Here is a 13,962-nt window from a genome sequence, read left to right as displayed (position 1 = left end):
GAAGAGAGCAGAAGTTCCATGTATACTGTTACAGTGAAGCCCTCATCTTTGCTGGGTAAGGATTTTCAGGTATGGCTGGTTGGGGAGGAGTGGCCATACCCCTGTAAGTAACCTCTCATTTAGGTTCTGTAAGACAGTCTGACAAATTCACTGGGTTCTCCAGAGTAAACTTTGTTAGAATCATGCCTTTGTTTGTTTGTAGGCCATTTAAAAAGGGGGTAGACATTGTTTCACATACCTTCCTGGGAAGGAATTTTACCAATAGCATTTTATGATTAGTCTTTTAGGATTGTTATAAAATAGCTAATTTTCTTCAATCACTCATTAAGACTAAAGTAGCAGGTATTAATGATGATGTTCATTTAATCTGAGACTTTAAGCCCAGGCAAATTAAATCCTTCTATCTTAGTTTCTTCACTTGTACAATAAAAATAGTAAACATTTCTCATGGAGATATGAGAATGACAAAATTAATACTGTCTGGTATGTAGTAAGTGTAATATTGTATTCATGTAACTATCAGTTAATTGGAAAACTACACTATGATCATTACTGCTCAACTTGCATAGAAGTAAGACAGAGTAAAGGGCAACTGCAGGAAAATTTCAGGATTTATGTATATCTTCACATTACTAATACCTTCGGAGTGGGATTATAGGAAACCAGGATATGGGGTGTAAATTTTGGAGCTTATTTTTCAAGTAGTAATAATAATAGTTACAGAATACTAACAGAGTCATGATGAATGTAATGCCTTCAAAATAAATTCATAAGCTCCCATTGTCTTATGAAGATTATGATTATGTATGAGCACTGGTATGAGTGTTAGGCACTTTATACATTTGAAATGACTATCATGTTTTATCAATCTTCAGAATGTAACTTACTTTCTCTATGCTTCTATTCCTCTATATGTTAAGTAAGGCAGATAGACTACGTATTCTTTAGGGAAATTTTCAGATATGACTCACTGGACTAAACATATAAAATTTCGCTTCAGTACATCTGAACCCATACACTTTAAAGGCCCATTTTCAAAAAACTGAAGTTCTCATTTTAGAGAAGGTTTCCAACCTATTGTAGAGATTTCCCATTCACTTCTCTAGTATATAACAGTACCTACCATTTAGTAGGTTTTTTTTTTAAGTCTTTAAGGTTTATTGTATGAGCTCATGGAAATGATATGTCAGACTGTGGCTACTTTTAAAGAATTATGTACATACCACTAGGTTTAACTGAGGTTGTGGAGTGGGATCCAATGTAGACGAAAGAATATAGGGAAGAACAAATTACACTAAAGACAATTTTGAAAAGTTACTTGGAAACCAATGACTAGAAGCATCCATACATACACATACATCAAAAGAGTTAAAATGGCATCAGTCTATAATGGACAAACAACCATCCCCACTTACAACAGAGACTAACAGATAAAAAGCTCAATGACAGGAATGGGTTACTACTTTGGAAGTTGTTGGCCACTGAGTTTCCATAGAACCCCCCAAACTTTAGAGGATATTGGTTACCATCCAGAACCGGACAGTAAGAACCTATTGCTGTCACCATCAAATATTTGGGACATAGAACACATAGAAATCACAGTGATTCAAACTTGGGAGATTTATTACTACTGGCTACTTTTCATAATGTTGGAAGTTGCTACTAATGCTACTGGAGGATAAAAAAATCACCAGGCATACCTATCTATGAATCCTGTAAACTACAATAATGAGTAGCCTGGTGAGATATGCCCACTGGTGCAAGAGTGACATGAACATTATAGGAATAGCCAACCACTTTCTGATCGGATTAAAGCCCCACTTTACAAGATGAAAGTTACTCCTGGCACCAACACTGAGCCAAAAAACCTATAACTAGACAGGACATGGGCCCAGGAAAGAACCTACTGCTATTATGCTGCTAAAAGGAAAAGGTATTAAAGTGACTTTTTTAAAATTAATTTTATAATTTAATTTAATTTTACATATCAGCAACGGATTCCCCTGTCCTCCCTCATCCAGCCTCCCCCCAGCCCACCCTCATTCCCATCTCCTCCAGGGCAAAGTGACTTTTAATAACATTGTTATACCATGCATCAATGCATCTTCCAACCCTCATCTGAGAAGCTTCTATTTGCACTAGAGGGTGATAACACAGATACACACAGTTATCCAAGGTATAGAAAATAAGAGACCTCAGAATGCTCAACCCTATACAGAATATACATACTGTAATCCAACCCGTCATGGCCCAAGGATCATTATATAAAAAGGGACAAAAAGACTATAAAAACCAGAGGTGGGTGATGCCTACGAGGGACACAGAAGGTCAGCTGCACTTATGAACTTACAGCAGTTATGGCAGAATGCAGACTTGTAAAAGCCCAAGCCAGACCAAATCATAGAATGGAAAGAAAATTTGGGCACAAAAATCCACACATTTATTGGCAAATGTTAGATGCTGGGAGATTAAGAGAAAGTTTTCTCTAAGAATATATTACCTAGTAAATTGGCCATGCTTCAGTGGAAGACTAAACATTCAAGGATATTTAACTAGCATCAATTATTCTTGATTAAAAAAAAAAGACACAAATCTCAGTGAGTAGGGAAGGTGGTTGGATCTTGGAAGACTTGGGGGAGGTGAGGTGAATATGAACAAATTGTGTTGTACAAAACACTAATAAAATTTGTAAACCCCATAAAGCCCTTATTTTGCATATATGGATTTAATAATAAACAATGGTATACCCACCTCTCATCCAGGCAACTATTTGCATGACAAATGCTACTTATAGGCTATACAAAAAGAATGTTCAATTTTCTAGATAAAGTCTATGAATATTGCTTGGAAATTTTGTAGATCCAAGTGCTATAAGACCATAAATGATATAATAAAAAATTTTTAAATTTTGTCATGTTTGACCATTTAAGTGCAATATTAAGAAACTGCTTACTGACAATGCATTATGAAACCTCCAGAATGAAATGAAAATATTTCAATGCTATTTGTGTATGTTTTTAAGTAATGAATTTTTTTGTGATTCTTCTTTCTTTTTTATTTTATAATTTAATTTTACATATCAGCAATGGATTTCCCTGTCCTTCCCACTCCCGCCCCCCGCCCCCCCCCCCCCCCGCCTTCCCTCCAGCCCACCCCCCATTCCCACCTCCTCCAGGGCAAAGACTCCCCTGGGGATTCAGCTCAACCTGGTAGATTCAGTCCAGGCAGGTCCAGTCCCCTCCTCCAGGCTGAGCAAAGTGTAATGAATTTTTAAAAATTAATACCTTAAAGACTTTAGCCAAAAATGTCATGGGATTTTCATGCTCATTAAAACAATGTAACAGACTTTCAAAAGCATAACAAAGTAAAATGAAGATGAAAGATTAATTAAAATGGTATTTTTATAACAGCCTAAATATGAAAACAAAGTAATACACACACACACACACACACACACACACACACACACACACACACACAGACACACAAATATGCACATGCACACACACATGCATAGACACTAAATAATAAAATTGAAAAAAAGACATGACATTTTCTTCTACATCCACACAAAGAGGGCTGCATTTCCAGACTTCCCTAGCCCACTTGAAGTTTAACGTGGCTATGTGACATATTGTGAATAATAAAATGTGAACACAAGTAAGGAGTATCACTTCTAGTTGGAAGATTAAAAGCACAAATCTACATATTTCCTTGTATTACTTCTGTAACTGTGGAAGTCTGTGCTAAAAGGGGTCTCCCATCAGTCTATATCGCTGAGCAAAATCCCTCTGCAAACAGTTTTTTGTTCATACATGTGGTATGAGCAAGAATAAAATCTTAGTCACTTTTAAGCTTAGACTCAGAAAACTAAATCCTATCAGCCAAATCTGGCCTACCACCTGTTTTATATAGCCCCATGAGCTAAGAACATTTTTTTACATTTGAGAAGAATTGAAGACAGGAAAATAGGAATTTTATGGCAAATAAAATTTGTAAGAGTCAATTTTCAATTTTCAAACAGATGTACAATAAATTTACATATTATTTACAATGGTTTTCATGCTATACTACAACTAAAAAGTTGAGAAAGTAAGAAAGTACAAAAGAGATATTATATATTAATCTTGTATTTCTGCTTGTCACATTACAATCAGTGATGCAGTTACAAATTGACAGAATTTCAGATATAACATTATTGTGTTATTCTAACATGATAATGTATTTCACTATTTTTACTAAAGCATGCCATCATTTCAGAAAGTGGAAATAAATTTATATTTTGAATGTCATACTTTTAACAAAAGAAATTATGGATTGTTACCAAATTACAGGGTTAAATAATTTTATGTAGCCATGCCCAAATAATAAAAGTTGATATTGCCAAACTTAAACCCTCATAAAAATATGAGGATAGGCGAGACTGTTGTTTATCAATCTTAGTGCCTGAATTTATATACTACATAGCATTTTGACAGATCAACAGCAGTAAAGTTTCATTATTCATTTTTTACTATATTATTATTATTATTATTATTAAGAGATTTTCTATTCATTTTACATACCAACTGCAGATTCCCCTGTCCTCCCTCCTCCCACCCCCCAGCCTTCCCTCCCAACCCACCCCACATTCCCACCTCCTCCAAAGCAGAGGGGAGTCAGCAGAGCCTGGTACATTCAGTTGAGGCAGGTCCAAGCCCCTCCTCCATGTACCAAGGCTGCACAAAGTGTCTCACCATAGGTACTAGGCTCCAAAAAGTCAGCTCATGCACTAGGGACAGGTTCAAATCCTACTACCTGGGGGCCCCCTAAACACTTTAAGCTAAACAACTGTCTCGCCTATCCAAAGGGCCTAGTCCACATACATGGGGGCTCCTCCACTATTGGTCCACAGTACATGCATTTCCACTAGTTTGGCTAGTTGTCTTTATACTTTTTCCCATCATGGTCTCCATGTCCCTTGCTCATAGAACCCTCTTCTCTCTCATCGATTGGACTCCTGGATCTCGGCCTGGGACCCGGTTGTGGATTTCTGCATCTGCTTCCATCAGTCACTAGATGAGGGTTCTATGATGATAGTTAGGGTATTCAGCCATCTGATCACCAGAGTAGGCCAGTTCAGGCACCCTCTCAACTACTGCCAGTAGTCTATGGTGGGGTCATGTAGATGTAATTCAGTATAGATATAGCCAACGGTTTTATCAGACAAGAACACAGAGCCGATTCAGAGAAGAAAGCCAAGAGGTCAGAGCCAAGAGCCTCACCCTTCCTGATTCAGGGATCCTCCTCAGCCAAGAGAGCTCTCCGAAAGAGGAGCCCTCCTTCATGTGTGTCTGTCTCTCGAGTCTCTCTGTTCTGGCTTCTGATTGGTTGTAAACCCAATCATGTGACTGCCTCGTCACTGCCTGTATGTACCGCCCTCCAGGTCCTTAAAGGCGTACACCACCACTGCCACGCACTTGCTGTGGCTCTAATAGCTCTGACCCCAGGCAACTTTATTTATTACCACCACAGGGTCATTCTTGTGGATTCCTGGGAACTTCCGTAGCACTCTGTTTCTCCCTATTTCCATGACGTCTTCATTTATCATGGTATCTCTTTCCTTGCTCTCCCACTCTGTCCCTGTTCCAGCTCGAACCTCCCATTCCCCTATGTTCTCATTCCCCATCCCTTGCCCTCCATTACCTCCCCTCATCCCCAGTTTTCTCATGTAGATCTCATCTATTTCTTCTTCGCTGGGCAATCCATGTGTCCTTCCTAGGGTCCTCCTTACTAGGTAATCTCCCTGGAGCTGTGGGTTGCAGTCTGATTATCCTTTGCTTTACATCTAGTATCCACTTATGAGTGAGTATATATCTATAGAATGGGAAAAGATCTTCACCAACCTCACATCTGACAGAGGGCTGATCTCCAGAATATATAAAGAACTCAAGAAACTGGACATCAAAATACCTAACAATCCAATTAAAAAATGGGCTACAGAGCTAAACAGAGAATTCTCAACAGAAGAATCTTAAATGGTTGAAGAAATTTAAGGAATTGCTCAACATCCTTAGTCATCAGGGAAATACAAATCAAAACGACTCTGAAATACCATCTTATACCTGTCAGAATAGCTAAGTTCAAAAACACTGAAGACAGCTTTTGTTGGAGAGGATGTGGAACAAGGGAAACACTCCTACACTGTTGGTGGGAATGCAATCTTGTACAACCACTTTGGAAATCAGTATGGTGTTTTCTCAGAAATTTGGGAATCAATCTCCCTCAACACCCAGCTATACCACTTTTGGGCATATACCCAAGGAATGCTCAATCATACCACAAGGACACAATGCTTATCTATGTTCATAGCATTATTCGTAATAGCCAGAACCTGGAAAAAACCTAGATGCCCCTCAATTTAAGAATGGATAAAGAAAATGTGGTACATATACACAATGGAGTACTACTCGGCAGAGAAAAACAATCATTGTGCATTTTTAACACTCTGTGCCAAGACTGTTACTTTTCTGAAAGGAAAGAACTGCTTACAAAACTGTTATCAAACACTGACTGATTTGGAATTAACTTTTACTGCAGATACTGAAATGTTTATTAATTAATTTAACCCAAATTGCAAAGGAATATTTTTGGAGAAACATAGTGCTAAAGTAATCTCAAAGATTAATACTGTTTGACTCAAGTAATGTGAAGATGGGTCATACACACACATTGTTGTCCAAATTAAGAGGAAGCAGTGAGATATCTATTTCCACACAATCTCACAGGTACATTTTATGTGCCAAATCTACAATCCTAACAACATTTTCTGGCTTGCACATATTTACAAAGAAAATATAATTTTCCACAACCTATTTAACTATGAAAGTAATTTAACTATGCAAGTAAAAAGCTTTCATTTAAAGTGAAAGTGGTTACTGGAAGTGATTATTTTGCTATGCAATTTAATGCTAAATAGCTATTAATTGAAAAATCTAACCAAGTTCAGAAAATTCACTCCCAGTTATTAAGGTACTCAATTAAACTCTGGCTTTTAGAATAATATCAATACTTGATAGAATCTACCTGTGTGATAATAGTTTTTCAGTGAAGCTATGTGAATTCCCATTGAATGTTAAAAGCAAAGAATATTATCAATTTTGATAACAGATAAACCTAACTTTGAAATATTTAGATTATTAATTTACTTATGTCAAAATAATCAAATCAATTATATTTTTAATTAATCAATAAAACTATGAAAATTTGATTTTATATTTTTACTTAAATAATTATATGATATCTTAAATTTTGACTCTCATCTAATGGATTCTAAAATGTTTACAAACTGGATATTTTCAGAAAAAATTCATGGGTGGTTGCTTTATGCCAATAAGATTTCAGTGCTGAGGTATATCTAATCACACTAGTACTAGAAATTTTCTTGAAAGATGAAGTAAAATTTGATTTATAGTTATGTCTCCCATATTGACTGATCACAGAAGGCACCAAATATTTGTTAAATAGGTGAATTAAAGAAAGAAACAATTTTAATTCTCCAAATTTAAACATAATAAACATTTTAAATTTTTTATTATTTTGCTATGTTTGTTATTCATTCTCTCCAGGAATATATTTCCATGGAGGTTATAAACAGGCCAATAGTACAAGAAAAAGAAATAAGTGTAAGATTGAAAAGGAAGAATTAAATCTTCTTTAAATTTTAAAGAAACTTTTAAACAAAGGAAGATCAAGGGGATACAAACTGGAAAGGAAGAAGTCAAACTTTCAGTATTAGCAGATGACATGATAGTCTACATAAGTGACCCCAAAAATTCTACCAGGGAACTCCTACAACTGATAAACAACTTCAATAATGTGGCAGGATACAAGGTTTACTCAAAAAAATCATTAGCCCTCCTATACACAAATGACAATTGGGCTGAGAAATAAATCAGAGAAACATTACCCTTTACAACAGTCACAGATAATATAAAATACCTTTGGGTAGCTCTAACCAAACAACTGTACAATGGAAAAAAGAAAGCATCTTTGCTGTGGGATGTTCTGTATGGCAAATGTGTTGCTAATTAGTCAATAAATAAAACACTGATTGGCCATTGGCTAGGCAGGAAGTACAGGTGGGACAAAGAGGAGAATAAAGGTGGGAAGTGGAAGGCTGAGTCAGAGAGACACTGCCAGCCGCCATGATGACAAACAGCATGTGAAGATGCCAGTAAGCCATGAGCCATGTGGCAAGGTACAGATTAATGGAAATGGATTAATTTAAGCTGTAAGAACAGTTAGCAAGAAGTCTGCCACAGCCATACAGTTTGTAACCAATATAAGTCTCTGTGTTTACTTGGTCGGGTCTGAGCGGCTGTGGGACTGGCAGGTGAGAGAGATTTGCCCTGACCCTGGGCCAGGCAGGAAAACTCAAGCTACAAATGGCGTCCAACGTGGTGGCAAGAGTTTCCACCTAAAAACTGAGAAAAAAAGATTCTAAAACAGAGCTAAAAACAGTTCCTAATTGTCTCTGGTTTGAGCTACTGACGGGTTCCTAGAGTGTGTGCTTGACCTGCAGCCATATGGCGGGAATGAGGCCTCTGCAAGTGGCACATTAAGCTGCATGGTGGATTTAGACTTTGCTAGCACAAAACAAAAAAAGAGGTTTCTGGGCTACAAGCTGCTTGGCTAAAAGCATAGACCCCCGATAGCTCCCAGAGCTGGTGGTAAACCATGGCCATGTTGGGAAGCTGAGGTGGGCGGAGCCAGCAGCCACAGCTGCTGCAGTTTAAAGCAACAGATTCACAATAAGACAGATTCAGATGTAATAGTTTAAATGTGTGTAAAATATACGTAGGCTTGAAAGAGACAAAAAAGGTGATATATACAGTTATATAAACAAATACATAGTTTTAAAAAATAAAGTCTTTAAAGAGACAGTAAAGTTAATATAAAAAATAAGCCATATGAAGATGAATATTACACAGAGAATCTGGATTGTGTTGTCTTTGGGATTTTTAACTGCAGAAAAACATTTGATTGTAAAAGCTGTTGAGTTATGCCAAAATGTATATTTTAAGGTACCTTGACTTCAAAATTTGAATATAAGGATATGTTGCTTTGGAAAGGAGACTCTGCTTTTGTTCCCACAGAAAGCCAGAGGCTATGGATTTGCTCCAGATTAAGATACATCTGGTTTGACTAGCCAAGACCCCCTGAAAGGTCTCCGATGACACCATGGCCCAGATGATCCAACATCCAAAATGGTTTGAAGGCAACTGGCTCAGACAATACAGCTTCATGGACTATTCCATAATCCTAAAATTTTCTTTGTGTCCCCATAAGATACAGCGCCCCCCTCCAGCAGGAAGTAGTAAGAGAAGCTACGCCCAAATTCCCAAATTATATGTAATTTTACTTTGTTAAGGTTAAAACCTTCCTTTTTGAAAGAAAAAGGGGTAAGTGCTGTGGGATATTCTGTATGGCAAATGTGTTGCTAATTAGTCAATAAATAAAACAGATTGGCCATTGGCTAGGCAGGAAGTGTAGGCGGGACAAGGAGGTGAATAAAGTTACACATCTTCAACAAATGGTGCTGGCATAACTGGATGTCAACATGTAGAAGATTAAAAATAGATCCATTTCTATTGCCATACACTGTAGCTAGAGTTTTCCTGCCTGGCCCATGGTCAGGCCAAATCTCTCTCACCTGCCAGTCCCACAGCCACTCAGACCCAACCAAGTAAACACAGAGACTTATATTGGTTACAAACTATATGGCCGTGGCAGGCTTCTTGCTAACTGTTCTTAGAGCTTAAATTAATCCATTTCCATAAATCTATACCTTGCCACATGGCTCGTGGCTTACCAGCATCTTCACATGCTATTTGTCATCGTGGCGACTGGCAGTGTCTCTGACTCAGCCTTCCACTTCCCAGCTTTATTCTCCTCCTTGTCCCACCTATACTTCCTGCCTAGCCACTGGCCAATCAGTATTTTATTTATTGACCAATCAGAGCAATTTGCCATACAGAACATCCCACAGCAATGCACAGAACTCAAATCCAAGTAGACCAAAAACCTCAACATAAACAGATACAAGGCACAATGGGTGATAGTAGTCTATGCTGGCTAGGTCAGATTAAAACAAATTCAAGGTTTCAAATGTGGGGGAGCATATTCAGAGTGCCAGAACCCTTTCTCTTAGTAAAATCTTCAACTTCCAGATACTTTAATCCTTATACATATTCTTGCATCTTATAATCTACTTCTAACAGATCAATTAATGGGTAAAATGAGCTTCTGAGAAAAGCACACCCCTTTCCTGTAAGTGCTTATTCTGGGTGAGGTACAAGGGAAGGCTTACTGTAAGAAGGGAAATAAAAACTCCAAACAAGTGAAAGACCTGCCTGTCTGACAAGAACTTAAATCCTTAAAGAAAGAAACTAAAGAAGATATCAGAAAATAGAAAGATCTCCCATGCTCATGAATAGGTAGAACCAACATAGTAAAAATGGTAATATTACCAAAAGCAATATACAGATACCATGCAGTCCCCATCAAAATCCCAACATAATTCTTCACAGACCTTAAAAGAATACTCAACTTCATATGGAAAAACAGAAAAGCTAGGATATCTAAAACAATCCTTTACAATAAAGCAACTTCTGGAGGCATCACCATCCCTGACTTCAAGTTCTACTATAGATCTATAGTAATAATAGTATAATAATAATAATAATAATAATAATAATAATAGTAATAATAATAATAATAACAGTTTGGCACTGGCATAAAAACTGACATGTGGACCAATGGAATCAAATTGAAGATCCTGACATTTATCCACACACTTTATGATACCTTATTTTTGACAAAGAAGCCAAAACTGTACATTTAAATTAGTGTTACAAGATAAAAATATCAGTATACAAAATTAATTCTGTTTCAACATAGCAATGAACATTTTGAGTGTTCATTTGAGTTACAAAAACTATTCCATTTAATCTAGCTTTGGGCATAAAATACTTGGACATAAATTTAATAAGGAAGTATTAGGACCTATTTAGCAAGCACTACAAAAATTATTGAAATAAATTACATAAGATATACATAAGTGGAAAGATCTGCCTTGTTCAAATGGATTTGAAAATTAATGGTGTTATGACAGAAAAAAGTCAAAACTTATCAACTGATTCAATGTATTGTAATTACTCACTTTTTATTTGAATGGAAGGCCTTAAAATACATATGTAGATACAAGGGATACAGAGTAGTAAAGAAAATCCATAAAAAGAAACAAAATGTTTGATTAATTCTTAAATTTACCATGACATGGTGGTAAACAACTATATTCCAACACTCAAGAGAATGAGGTGGGAAAATCACTTATCATTTTGTTAGGTAAGGAGTTAGTTCTGGTAGATACTGACAATTAGGTGCCCAAAGATAGTACTTAAAGAACAATGTGTGGGCAAGCTTAAGGTGTTGAAATAAGATATAAATATAATGGCAAAGGTCATGGTCAATTGGAGTTCAAAATATAGACAGTGATAGCTAATTCCAGATGGGCCAGCTGAGGGTCAAAAAAACAGATATAAGGGGCAATGAGTGATAATAGTCTATGCTGGCTAGGTCGAATTAAAACAAGTTCAAGATTTCAAATCTGGGGGAGCATATTCAGAGTGCCAGTACCATTTCACTTAGTAAAATCTTCAACTTTCAGATACTTAAATACCTATACATGTTTTTGCATCTTATAATCGACTTGTAACATATCAAATAATGGGTAAAATGAGCTTCTGAGAAAAGCACATCCTTTCCTACAAGTGCTTGTTTTGGGTGAGGTACAAGGGAAGGGCTTACAGTAAGAAGGGAAATATAAATTCCCTTCCTGCCTGACCAAGGCTTTTGTGGTTTGGTCCACTATTTTTTATATTCTTCCTTTCTTGATTGCTCTATCTAAACTCTCAGCTGATTATTTTACTACTGTATCTTCTCTGAATTCTCTCTAGAGAGCATAAGAATAAGACTGCTGCTGGTGTTGAGACTAGAAGAAACTGGAGACATCCCTTATGTCTCTGTCATTCTAGATTTTTGGAAGTTGTTAACAATGCATTTCCTGTTTACTTAGGTAATATTATATTCTTATGAGGTCTTTGATGTAGTTGAAGAATAGTTACAATTTTCCTTGGTTATGATAAAAGATAAATTGGATATGAAACTTTAGATATGAAACTCACAAATATAGGATAGATAGAATATTTTCTTCAGTTTTGCCAAATACAAATATACTATATATTGTAATTGTGATTCTTGCTTGATAACTATTTTATTATATGTAATTTTACTATGTTAAAATTAAAAATTTCCTTTTTGATTAGACAGAAATGGGTAAGTGCTGTGGGATGCCTTTCTGTATGCTGTGAATATGTGTTGCTCTCATTCGTTGATAAATAAAATGCTGATTGGTCAGGAGCCAGGCAGGAAGTATAGGTGGGATAAGCAGACAAAGAGAATTCTGGGAAGAGGAAGGCTGATACAGGAGTCACCAGCCAGACACAGAGGAAGCAAGATGACAAGGTGGAATTGAGAAAAGGTACCAAGCCACGTGGCTAAACATAAGAATTATGGATTGATTTAAGTGTAAGAGCTAGTCAGTAATAGGCCTGAGGTAATGGCCATACAGTTCATAATTAATATAAGCCTCTGTAAGTTTACTTGGATCTGAGGGGCTGCAGAGTGGGCAGGACACAAAAAACTTCCAACTACACCCTTATTCCCTTATCTTCCGGTGCCATGACTTGGATGAATTTTCTTTAGAAATAAGGAAAATCAAATTGGGCTCCTCCTCTGGCTGGGACCACTATGTCTCCTCTCCTTTGCTCCATGCTCCATTCTTCTTTTTCCTTTTCCTTTTCTCTCTACCTCAGCATTCTGCTTGCTCTGCATCTTCTCATTATTCTTAGAAGTGTATTGCTGTTTGTTTTATCTGATATAATACACCTGTTCCCATATCTTTCTCTGGCATGAACACACTTCTTTGCTATTTCTTTTTGTTCCTGCTAATATCTGTAACCCCTAACTTAATGTTTACTGTAAGTATATTTGTTACATTTCTTACTTTGACCTGAGAACTTAAGGACTGCTTCTTTTGGTTGTTGCTTGAATGACATCCACTGAGAATCTAAAATTAAGCCAAACTTTGCCTTCTTTTACTCTAGATGAAACCCTTTTGTTTCTTCACTCACGTATTGAGGGGACAATGTGAGTCCCCCAAACAAATATTTTCCAAGTGGCCTTAGTTACATATAGAAGTTCTAGGATTTCTTGGAGTGTGGTTATGATACATTATTCTCAGGTCTGTAGGATGGCAAATAAAAAAAAAACCAAGAGTTCCTTCTTTAATAACTTCTAAATAATTGTCCTCTCTATTTTCACTATCTACAAAAAACCTTAATTTTAATTAATTGATTTATTTTATTTTCTATTTTATCTTTGTTTAATACTGACCCTTGTGTATGAGAAGTTATGGAGATAATTTGAGGCATATATTGATGTTATCTTGCTTTAGAGAGAATTTATTTTGATTTTATTCAATACAGAGGAAGATCAGCTTAATACATCAATGATAACACTGATTAAAAGCTGATCTTTGATATTGTATCATTAAGTTCTTTTATGATTTAACAAACATGTTGCCTATTACTGCTCCCATCTAGAAGCTTGGATAGCCAACAATATCCATTTTTCACATAGTTATATAAGACTAATGAAATCTCTGGTCAAACCTCTGGTTCTCCTCAAACAGTTTCTTCTCTGACTCAGTTACTTGGCATCTCATTTGGAATGGATAAATACTGTATAAAGTCAAAAGAGCACCAATTCTGATACAATGGGAAAGGGATTTGAGGTGGCAACTCAACTGGGTCACTGAATATTCTATATAACAAAATATAGACCTGCATCTCAGTGTTG

The 13,962-nt window shown here is 36.4% G+C and overlaps 1 protein-coding gene across 1 annotated transcript in view; it reads right to left on the bottom strand.

The window, feature by feature from the left end:
• LOC128116910 (uncharacterized) overlaps positions 1-13,962 on the bottom strand; it is a 280,495-nt gene that overhangs the window by 179,950 nt on the left and 86,583 nt on the right. The window lies entirely within an intron of this gene.

Source organism: Peromyscus californicus, unplaced genomic scaffold (genome assembly GCF_007827085.1).
Source record: "Peromyscus californicus insignis strain IS unplaced genomic scaffold, ASM782708v3 Scaffold_10__1_contigs__length_136768540, whole genome shotgun sequence".
Classification (NCBI taxonomy): domain Eukaryota; kingdom Metazoa; phylum Chordata; class Mammalia; order Rodentia; family Cricetidae; genus Peromyscus; species Peromyscus californicus.
Note: the sequence above shows the minus strand (reverse complement) of the source record. Positions and strands in the feature narration are given on the sequence as shown.